Source organism: Carcharodon carcharias, chromosome 27 (genome assembly GCF_017639515.1).
Source record: "Carcharodon carcharias isolate sCarCar2 chromosome 27, sCarCar2.pri, whole genome shotgun sequence".
Lineage (NCBI taxonomy): Eukaryota > Metazoa > Chordata > Chondrichthyes > Lamniformes > Lamnidae > Carcharodon > Carcharodon carcharias.
In genome coordinates this window covers 11,047,736-11,059,846 of record NC_054493.1, presented here as the reverse complement: position 1 = coordinate 11,059,846, position 12,111 = coordinate 11,047,736, and the positions used below count along the sequence as shown (strand labels likewise).

Below are 12,111 nucleotides of genomic sequence, written 5' to 3'. Positions count from 1 at the left end.
CCATGGCACCAGTCAAATTAATATGTAAAACTTCTAAAAATCTCTAAGATAAAAGCAAAATACTGCGGATGCTGGAAATCTGAAACAAAAACAAAAATTGCTGGAAAATCTCAGCAGGTCTGACAGCATCTGTGGAGAGGAAGACAGAGTTAACGTTTCGAGTCCGTATGACTCCTCATCAGGACTAAAGAGAAATAGAAATGTGGTGAAATAAAAGCTGTTTAAGTGGTGGTTGGGGGGTGGGGGGGGGGGGGGGTGGTGCTGTTGGTAGGACAGTTGAAGCTGGATAGAGGCCCAGTGATAGGTGGAGGCAAAAGAGAGATTGCCAAAGATATCATAAACAAAATGTCAAAGGGGTGTTGACAGTGGTGATATTAGCTAAAGGATGTGCTAATGGTAACATTAAGGTGACAATGGTGACAATATTGCTTTATCCCCACCTTTTAGCCTATTTTGATCCCCTCCCCCCACCCCACCCCCACTAGGGCCATCTGTCACTTCCTCATCCTGCTTTCCACCCTTAATGTCACCATTAGCACATCCTTTAGCTAACATCACCATTGTCAACATCCCTTTGAACTTTTGATTATGACACCTTTGGCGATCTCTCCTTTGCCTCCACATATCACTGGCCCTCTAACCTGCTTCACCTGTCCAAACCCCCCTTAAACAGCTTATATTTCACCACATTTCTATTTCTCTTTCGTTCTGATGAAGAGTACTACGGACTCGAAATGTGAACTCTGTCTTCCTCGCCACAGATGCTGTCAGACCTGCTGAGTTTTTCCAGCAATTTTTGTTCTTGTCTCTAAAGATCTCTGTTCTTGGAGAATTCCTTCTTCTACTTTGTTACATCACAAAGTCTATGGAGATTGATTTAACCCAATCATTGCCGAACCATCATTTGAAGGGACCGATTACAAAACCTGTCATTGAACCATCTACGCCCATCCAAGACATGTCAAACTCTCAAACAATTGACTTCCCCACGGTCCATTCCCAGGACAGGGAGTCAGCATTCCCAGGCCAAGCAGTGAAAACATGGTGGCCTTAACACTCTGTCCTCTGGGAGCTGTTTATCTCCCTGTTCCCATATAGCAAGTCATCTGTTCTCAGTTATGCTACATTTACTGCTGAACTCTGGTCCCTTTTAAACCCTTTGGATCAATAAAACACTTGGTCACTGAAGACCCAAAGCACAATTTCCCATCCTGTCACTTGTCAGCCATCCTTACCCAAAGCATAATCACAACAGGAGTAGAAACAGGAGAAATGTAACAACCAAATTAAAAATAAATGCACAACTAGTCATAGAATTTAATTTAACGTTTGCTAATTAGGAAGAAATGCCAAATTAGGGGTACCCCAGCATTCTTACAGTCCACACCTTGAGGGGACGAGAACTCTCTCTCCGACTCCTCACTCAATTTCACTTTGTTACTTTCCAGTTCTGTTCTGGTCCCCGCTGGGGTAACATCTACCTGATCTTTTCTTCTCCTGAAGGAGCATCATGAGTTCTAAGTTGCAAGTACATAGGACATATGCTTCGAGCAACAGGTCAAGCATGGATGTACAAGATTCTCCAGCTCTCTCTTTATCCCTATCCAACTTGTGGCCAGTTCTTACTGAGTATTATTTCTCCCAAGCCTCAAATTGTTTAGTCCAAGTTCTTATCCCTTTTTAATTTAATTTTATTCACTTATTGACCATGACCAGTGTATTTAATTCTGTCCTGGTTGTTTTAACGTCAGTTTCACTATGGAGTATGTGTCAATTGCTTGATGATGTCAAAATGTTGTCTCATTCCCCTGGTCACATTCACCATTTAATGTCATTCTGGGTGTCAGGTAGCTGTGCATGGTTGGGACCCATTCTTCAGCGCACGTTCACCATGCATTTCCCGCAGTTAGCTGTCTCACACGTAACAAATCACAGCTGCACACCCACACTGCTATCCCAAAATCATGCCACATATTATCGACTTTCAGGTGACCTCATGAAAAGATCAAAGTGGGTAACAGTGTTGAGATCTTCTATTATCTCCCCCAGTATGGTCCTGATATTTCAGGTAGTGGCCAGGCTTTCAAATGTGGTTTTCTATTTTTAAAAATGTTCACAGGCAAAGGATACAAATATCTCATTTATTTCGTCTCTGCACTTCCCTGAATTCATGGCAATGTATATGGGCACCAGATTGATATATTCCATTGAACTGCACCTTTGATAAGTTATTCCAATTCCTTTACTGTCCAGTACAATATTTTCAGAATATTTTTGAAACAGAAAACAAACAGTCCCATTTGATTTCAGCTATTAACATATTTTGTTTGTCCTTTATTTTAGATGTCAGGCCTGGGTTGTTCTTCTTGGAGCAATGGAGTTTGAGGGAAGATTTGATAGAGGTGTACAGGAATAGGACAGGTTTAGATAAGGTGGACAAAGAAAAGCTGTTCCCATTAGCTGATGAACAGGGATGAAGGGACACACATTTACGGTTTTGGGCAGGAGATGTGAGGAAGAACATTTTTACACAGCAAGTGGTAATGATCTGGAACTCACTGCCTGCGAGGGTGTTGGAAGTGGAGATGATGAATGATTTCAAAAGGAAATTGGATGAACACTCGAGGGAAATAAACCTGCAGTGCTACGGTGTAGAACAGCGCAATGGGACTGGCTGGTTTGCTCAACAGAGAGCTGGCATGGACTCGACGGGCTGAATAGCATCCAATGCCTAAATGACTCTATGATCTGAAGAGAACAATTTCAGCTGCTCCAGTCTCTCCAGCTAATTGAAGTCCCTCATCCCTGGTGCCGTCCTTGTAAATCTCCTCAGCATCCTCTCCGAGAACACATTTTTCCTAAAGTGTGGGGCCCATATATAGGGTTCCTTTTTAGAGAGATATAGTTAGACTTAGCATCATTTGGAAAAGGACAAAGATAGAACAGGATTAAAAGTACTAAATTGGGGGAAGACAAATTTTACAAAGCTCAGAGTTGAGCTGGCGAGAGTGGACAGGATACAGCTAGCAGAAGGAAGAACTGTGTCAAATCAGTGGGAGGCATTCAAATGTGAGATTCTATGGGCATAGTGTAGACATGTCCCCACAAAGAAAAAGGGTGGTACTGCCAAATATAGAGCCCCCTGATTATCCAGAAGCATACAGGCCAAGATAAAGCAGGAAAAGAAAGCTTCTGACAGTCACAAGTAGCAAGCCTAGAGGAGTATAAAAAGTACAGGAGTGAAGTAAAAATTGAAATTAGGGAAGCAGAGAGAGGATAAGAAAAAATGTCGACAGGTAAAATTAAAGGAAATCCCAAGATGTTTTACCAGTACATTAAGAGCAAAGGAATAACTAAGGAAAAGGTAGGGCCTATCAGAGATGTACATGGTAACTTGTGAGTTGATGTAGAAGATGTGGGGCAGGGTTCTCAATGAATACTTTGTCTCTGTCTTCACTAAGGAGAGAGATGATGCAGACAAGCTAGTTAAAGGGGAAGAGTGAAATATTGGATGCAATAAGCATAGTGAGAGAGGAATTAATGGAGGGACTGACATCCTTGAAGGTGGATAAATCACCAGGGCAGATGGATTGTATCCCAATCTGTTTAATAGAAGCCAGGGAAGAAATAACGGGCTCCGAGTATCATTTTCCAATCCTCACTAGATACAGGTGAGGTCCCAGAGGATTGGAGGTCTGTGAACATTGTACCATTATTTGAAAAGGGTGCAGGGGATGGGCCAGAAAATTATAGGCAAGTCAGTATGACTTCAGTAATGGGAAAATTATTGAAAACAATTCTGAGGAGGAGGATAAACTATCATTTACAAAGACACGGATAGATCAGGGATAGTCAGCATGGTTTTGTTAGGGGAAGATCGTGTGTTACTAACTTAATAGATTTTTTTGAGGAAGTAACAAGGGAGATTTATGAGGATAGTGCAGTGGATGTTGTCTACAAAGATTTCAGTAAGGAATTTGACAAGGTCCCACATAGCAGACTGGTCAGGAAAGAGGCAGGTTGGGTCCAAAATTGGTTCAGCGACAGGAAACTAAAGGTAATGGTCAATAAATGTTTTTGTGAATGGAAAACGGTTTCCAGTGATCTTCCACAGGGCTCAGTATTGGGGCCCTTGCTGTAAATATTAATGATTTAGACTTAAATGTGGGAGGCATAATTGGGAAATTTGTAGATGACACAAAAATTGGCCATGTAGTTGATAGTGAAGAGGATAGCTGTCGACTCCAGAATTATATCAATGGTTTGGTTGAATGGGTGGAAAAGTGCCAAATGGAATTCAATCTGGAAAAGTGTGAGGTAATGCATTTGGGGAGGGCAAAAAAAACAAGAGAGTGTTTAATAACCGGGAAGCTATTGAGAGGGATTGAGGAAGTGAGAGACCCTGGAGTGCATGTCCACAGTGCCTTGAAAGTGGCAAGACAGGTGGACAAGATGGTCAAGAAGGCATATGGAATGCTTTCATTTATTGGGCAAAGTATTGAATACAAAAGCAGGGATGAAATGATGTATAAAATTGTAGTCTGTAATTCACTGCCTAGGCTTGTGGTTGAGGCTGAAACACTCAACTTAATTAAAAGCTACCTGGACCGCATCTGAAGTGCTGTAACCTGCAAGGCTACGGACCAGGTGCTAGAAAGTTTGGGTTAAAATGAGCGGCTAGTTTCTTATTTCTCTTTTTTGGCTGGCGCAGACACAATGGGATGAATGGCCTCTTTCTGCACCGTAACTTTTCTATGGTTCTATGGATAGAATCGAGAAGCAGGAAAGTTTGGAATCATGGTTAGACTACACTGGAAGGACAGTCAATATTTGTGATCTCCATTTAGAAAAAGGAGACAGACACACCAGAGAAGGTGCCAAAAATATTCACAAGGATCAGACCAGAACTGAGGGCGTTTAACCCTCAGGAAAGGCTGGGCTGCCTTCCTCTAAAAAAGAGAAGACTGAAGGGTGACCTGATGGAAGTCTTTAAGATTATGAAGAGGCTCAATAATCCAATAGGGATTTCATGAGAAACCTCTCTACCCAGCAAGTGGTGAGAATGTGAAGCTTGTGACCACAGCGAGTGGTTGAGGTGAATAGCGTGAATATATTTAAGAGGAAGCTAGATACACACATTAGGGAGAAAGGAATAGAAGGATATGCTGATGGGGGGAGTGAAGAGGGTGGGTGGAGACTCATCTGGAACATAAATACTGACATAGACCAATTGAGCCGACTGGCCTGGCCCTGCGCTGTAGACTCAATGGAACAGAGACAACGTATTTATTTTAGATCTACCTATAGTGGTAGGCAGAACACACTTTACTACCCAGGATAAAATAAATATACTTCACCAGCTTTTGTGGATCATTTAGGTGGAAACGTGCACGCCCAGGCTGAAAGAGCATCAGCCCACTGGAAGCAAAGTTGTGAGGCCTGTCCAGCAGAAAGAAACCTCTGACCCTCCCACTTCACCAACTGTCAGAATGAACATGGTTCAGTCCTGGATGTGATTAACAGCAGCAATAACAGCAGAATCCAACCACTGTAATCACTTGTGAACTCGCTGGTGTCTCAGCAGGTGAGATGAATCACTGAATCCCTTCCCACACTCAGAGCAAATGAATGGCCTCTCCCCAGTGTGAACTCGCTGGTGTCTCAGCAGGCTGGATAACTGAGTGAATCTTTTCCCACACTCAAAACAGGTGAATGGTCTCTCTTCAGTGTGAACACGCCGGTGTCTCTGCAGGTTGGATGAAGTAGTGAATTTTTTCCCACACTCAGAGCAGGTGAATGGCCTCTTCCCATTGTGAATGCGTTGATGTGTCAATAGGCTAAATGAATGAGTGAATCTCTTCCCACATACGGAGCATGTGAATGGCCTCTCGCAGGTGTGAAGACGCAGGTGTGTCTTAAGGCTGGATAACTGATTGAAACCCTTGCCACATTCAGAACAGGTGAACAGCCTCTCCCCAGTGTGAACTCGCTGGTGTACGAGCAGGGTGGATGAATCAATATAGCCTTTCCCACACTCAGAGCAGGTGAACGGCCTCTCCCCAGTGTGAACCCGCTGGTGCACCAGCAGGGTGGATGAATCAATGAATCCTTTCCCACAATCAGAACAGGTGAACGGCCTCGCCCCAGCGTGAACTCTCTGGTGTGTCCGCAGATTGGATGACTGACTGAATCCCTTCCCACAGTCAGAGCAGGTGAATGGCCTCTCCCCAGAATGAACTCTCTGGTGTGTCTGCAGATGGGATGACTGACTGAATCCCTTCCCACACTCAGAGCAGGTGAAAGGCCTCTCCCCAGTGTGAACACGTCGATGAGTTTCCAGCCCAGATGGGAACTGGAATGCATTCCCACAGACACCACATTTCCATGGTTTCCCCATGGCAAGGTTGTCCTTGTGTCTCTCCAGATTCAATGATCAGTTGAAGCTTTGTCCACAAAAAAAAATCTGTACGGTTCTCCCCACTGTGAATGGTGCAATGTTTTTTCAGGATGTCTGACTGGTTAAAGCTCTTTCCACAGTCAGTACATTGGAACACTCTCACTCGGGTGTGTATGAGAGTCTTGGTACCTTTCTAGTTGCACTGATGTTCAAAACCTTTTGAAAGAGACAGACTAGACAAATGTTTCTCCATCTAGGTTTAAAGGCTAATGGTATTCACGTCCCAATCAATCGAGTGACTCTGTCAGGCCTTGACGCTTTGTTTGGTATCTGTCTCCAAATCCTCCCCTTCTAATATTCTGTAAATGGAGTTTACAAAAGTCATCACTTTCAGTACAGGGTAAAAATTCAGAAAAGAAAAGTCTAGATTCCGTGGAATATTCTTTCCTCTCTCATTCCCCAAAACCTGTAAATATGACCCCAACAATCTCCCTCCATTCTCACTCCTCTGTACATAATATACACCCATCTAGTTCTCATGAAGGTGTCATTCCAGGCTGATCAGCAGACTGACGCTCACCACTTCTTGTCCTGTATACAAGAGACCTGAAAATCTTCATGCAGGCTGCTAGCCTATATATGTATTTGTGTATATTGGTCAAAAGATTTGTGTGATATAAAGTTCTGTATTACTTAGATAAGATATGGTGGGATGTGAGGAAGAACTTTATTTAGACAGTGAGTGGTCATGACCTGGGACTTGCTGCCTATGAGGGTGATGGAAACGGTGATGATTATCAATTTCAAAATGAAACTGGATGAGCACTTGAAGGAAATAAACTTGCAAGGGAACAGGATATAGAGGGGGAATGGGACAGACTGCATTGCTCTACAGAGGTTCAGCATGGACTCGAGTTGCTGAATGGAATCCTTCTGTGCCATAAGGACTCTATGGCTGGAAATAAATAATGTAGCTATCGTACTATTTTACAAAACTAGAAATAATAATAAATTACAGAACCATAAACAATATATCCACTGTGTATCATATAACAACACTGACATATTGCTCTTGTTACAATCCCCTTAAAATAAACAAATTCCCAGACAATCCCAACAGAATAAACCGAAGGACAAGGTTTCACTTTTTAAAAAAATTTACCGTAATTCTCAAACAAAAATCAACATGAGGCATGCATTAACAGACAAATAATATTTGAATAGACAGAATAAATTTGAGTTTAAATAGCTCATATGATACAAACAGGTTCAACAAAATCAAAGCATTTCACTCCTCAGCATTTATGGCACTAATTCCAGTGGCACTAATTCCAGTTACAGAGTCCCACAGCTCTCTGTATTTCCCAGGAGGGAGAAAGAAACTGTTTTATCCACAGATGTTGGGCAGAGGAGGAAGTTTTAGTGTGTTTATAGACTCATAGACGTTTACAGCACAGAAGAACGCCATTTAACCCATTGTGTCTGCGCCGGTCAACAAAGATCTGGCTACACTAATCGCATTTTCCAGCACTTGGTCCATAGCCCTGGAGGCCATGGTAATGCAAGTGAATATCTAAATACTTCTTAAATGTTACCAGAGTTTCTGACTCAACCACCCTTTCAGGCAGTGAGCTCCAGACCCTCACCAGCCTCTGGGTGAAAAAATTTCTCAACTCCATTCTTAGCCTTCTACCTCTTAACTTATTGACCCCTTTGCTGATGGAAAAAGTGTCTTCGTATCCACTCTATTTATGCCCCTCATAATCTTATACACCTCTTTCAGGCCCCCTCTCAACCTTCGCTGCTCCAAGGAAAACAACTCCAGCCTATCCAAGCTCTCCTCACAGCTCAGACCCTCCAGCCTAGGCAGCATCCTGGTAAATCTCCTCTGCACCCCTTCCAATGCAATCACATCCTTCCTATAATGTGGTGACCAGAACTGCATGTAATACTCTCACTGTAGCCTAGCCAGCGTTTTATACGGGTTCCAGCATAACCTCCCTGCTCTTATATTCAATGCCTCGGCTAATAAAGGCAAGTATCCCATTTGCCTTCTTAACCACCTTACCTACCTGCCCTGCTACCCTCAGGGATCTGTGGTTATGCAGACCAAGGTCCCTCTGATCTTCAGTACTTTCCAAGGTCCTGCCATTCACAGTGTAATCCTTGTCTTGTTAGTCCTCCCCAAGTGCATTAACTCACACTTTTCCGGGTTGAATTCCATTTGCCACTGCTCTGCTCGCTTGACCTACCCTCGTTTGTGAAACTAAGAACAAATCCGGTGCTGTTTAAAGTCAAACTACATTACGTGGAAGAAAATAAAGGAAGACATATTATAAACACCCCTCCCCCACTCCCTCAGCTGACAGTCCAACCCGCAGACGCAGAAAGCGGTGCTGACCTGACCTGAGCTGTCCGGAGCAGGCGCAGTGCAGTTGCCGCCAGCGGTCGCGCTCGATCTTTTTTCGGACCAGCCAGCCGCCGTAGACAGCGGTGGTGAGGGGGAGTTCGCCGAGCGACTTCTCGCTCTGGCCGGAGCCGTCAGCCGGTTACCTGGAAACATTGGCTCAAGGAGTCGGGGGAGGGGGAACAATGGGTGGGGGCGGGTCTCCCATGTCCGCGCGCCTGACCTGCAGACTGGAACCCGAGGACGTCACCGCGGAGCAGAGTGATTCCTATTGGCTGATTCAGGCAGGGTTCCATTGTGGACGTCACACCCCTTCCCACTGTATCTCTCATTAAGAAATACAGTGCTTTCTGTCACACATTTTTAGTCCACTTATATGTACATACCAGCAGCCTCCATAAACATTTTCGGTCTCTGGTTCCAGGACATGCAGCACTGACCATGGTCTGTCGATCAACATGAATCGCTCCTTCAGGACAATAAGGAGGTTCAAAGTTATGTGCGGCAAAGTAAGAATGGGGAGGAGGTGTCTGGGATGACTTTTGGTTGAAAGAAGAATGAATGTTCCATAGAAACTAGAATTGTCTGCTCTGAATTTCTATCCTGTACTGACAGTGACGATTTTTGTAAACTCCTTTTACAGGATATTAGTAAGGAGAAGGTTTGTAGACAGAAATCTGAAACCAAATGTTTCGTCAAGATCTGACAGTCACTCGATTTATCAGGACCTGAATATCATCAGCCTTTGAATCTAGAAGGTAAAATGTTTGCCTGTTATGTCTGCTTCAAAAGGTTTTAAACATCAGTGTGACTGGAAAAGCACCGAGACACACAAATACTTGAGTGAGGGTGTTCCAATGCACAGACTTTAACCAGCTCAACCCATTTAAAAAGCCTGAAAAAAAATCACGTCATTCACAGCCGGGAGGGATTATACATGTGTTCTGTATGAGGGCGAGACTTCAACTGATTGTCCAACCTGGAGAGACACAAGGACACCGACACCATGGAGAAACCGTGGAAATGCGGGGAATGTGGGAAAGGTTTCAGGTGCCCATCTAAGCTGGAGATTCATCAACACAGTCACACTGGGGAGAGACCGTTCACCTGCTGTGAGTGTGGGAAGGGATTCAGTCATTCAACTGCACTGCTGACACACCAGTGAGTTCACACTGGGGAGAGACCATTCATCTGCGCTGAATGTGGGATGGGATTCAGTGATTCTTCCACCCTCCAGAAATACCAGCAAGTGCACACTAGGGAGAGGCCATTCACCTGTTCTGAGTGTGGGAAGGGATTCAGAGATTCATCCACCCTGCTGACACATCGGCGAGTTCACACTGGGGAGAGACCGTTCATTTGCTCCCTGTGTGGAAAGGCATTCACTCAGATATCTAGCCTTCTGAGACACCGACGAATTCATAAATGACTACAGGGGTTAGATTCTTCAGTCATTGCTGCTGTTAATCATATCCAGCACAGAACCATGTTCATTCCCTGCAGGGTCGTCCAGCAGGAGCCAGCATGAGCCAGCTGACTGAGGGGGTGGTGGGGGCTGGTGCAAGAACTCCTTGTGGACTGAGGCTGCTTCCCTTCAGAGGCCACTGAGTACATTGTGGGAACATCTTGCTGGTCTGAGAATCCACCCCTTTCCCCCTGTGTAATGCTGGCTGAGAATAGACCTCGGGTCTCAATGTACTGACAGTACCTCTGCCACTGAAGATGGGTGGAGGTAATGTTCTTGTCCATGTTATTCTGTTTGTCTGTAAGCAATTTATCTCACAAACTAATGGATAGATTTTACCAGAATCTGGTACACTGACAGGGTATGAACCACGGAAGAACTGATTTATTTTTGGTGAAGACCGGGATCCTGGAATTTTTTTCAAGGATCCGCTCACATTGGAAAATCGGGAGCATTGACTTTTTCTTTTAGATTGTTGTGATTTGTTTTATTTCAAATAGTGATTGTTTTATAATGCTGTGGATTGTTTCCGCTGCTGGGGTGGAATTTGTCACAGCTGTCAAAACTTCAACAGAGTTTTCAGAGCAGGTTGCTGGATGTGGATTCACCTGAAGCCTCTTCAATGAGATGGACGCTCTTAATAAGAACATTTATTTTTTCATTTTTGGAGTTACAGAGTATGCTTTCATACCTGTTTGTTTGTCTGTCTGTAACAATATGTCTAAAAATCTAATGGATGGATTTGAACAAAATAAGATATGGCCGAAGGAAGAAATGATTAGATTTGGTGAACTTGTGGACTGGTACCAGATCCTATATTTTTTTATATTCATACGCAAGGCCCAGTCCTCTGCAGGCAAAAGGAATTTGTCCAGGCATTGCACCTTTTCAATTAAACAAAAACTTGGGGGACAATTGTTCCCTGATGCATTCGCCAAGGCAACATCTTGACCATTCAGATTCGACTTGCCATCCAACCTGCACCCTGTTTCTCAATATTAATTGTTGTTCCCTTTGAAATATGGTATTCTTGCATCTATCCTGATGAGTGCTAGATGCAAAGCTTTGACATGTCTCTTTTTTTCCAGGAACATTCAACTTTAAATAATTTATCAACAATGATAAATTGCCTGGAAGATCACATACATTTGCACTCTCTCTCTCCTTCACCTTGTATTTCTCCCAGTACACTAACAGGGGTTTCTCTCTACCTCTCCCTCACACTGTGTTTCTCTCAGTTCAATGACTGAAGTCTTTCTCTCTCCCTCACACTGTTTCTCTCAGTGCACCAACTGGGTTCTCTCTCTCTATATATATATCTCCCTCCCTCACCCTGTGTTTCTCTCAGTACACTGACTGAGGTCTCTCCCAAACCTTGTTACTGTCAATATAAATCCTCATTTGAAAAGGCAAGGATTACTCAAGGGAAGGCTGTGTCTGACTAAATCAATTTAATTTTTTGAGGACATAACAAGGAAGGTTGATGAGGGTACTGCATTTGATGTGGCCTATATGGATTTTAGCAAGGCTTTTGATAAGGTTCCACATGGCAAACTGATCAGTCAATTAAACATTCATGGGATCCAAGTGGAAGTAGCAAGTTTGATCCAATACTGCTCAGTGGCAGGAAACAAAGGGTAGTGGTGAATAGATGTTTTTGTGATTGGATGACTGTTTCCAGTGGGGTTCCACAGGTAACAGTACCTGTCACTTACTGTTTGTGATATATATCAACGATTTAGACTTAAACATAGGAGTTATGATTAAGACATTTGCAGATGATGCACAAATTGGCTGTGGGTTTGTTAGTGAGGAAGAAAGCTTTAGACTACAGGAAGATAT

The 12,111-nt window shown here is 43.6% G+C and overlaps 1 pseudogene; it reads right to left on the bottom strand.

Annotated features, from left to right (window-relative positions):
* The window catches only part of LOC121270166, a 29,000-nt pseudogene that overhangs the window by 3,814 nt on the left and 13,075 nt on the right, over positions 1 to 12,111 (bottom strand).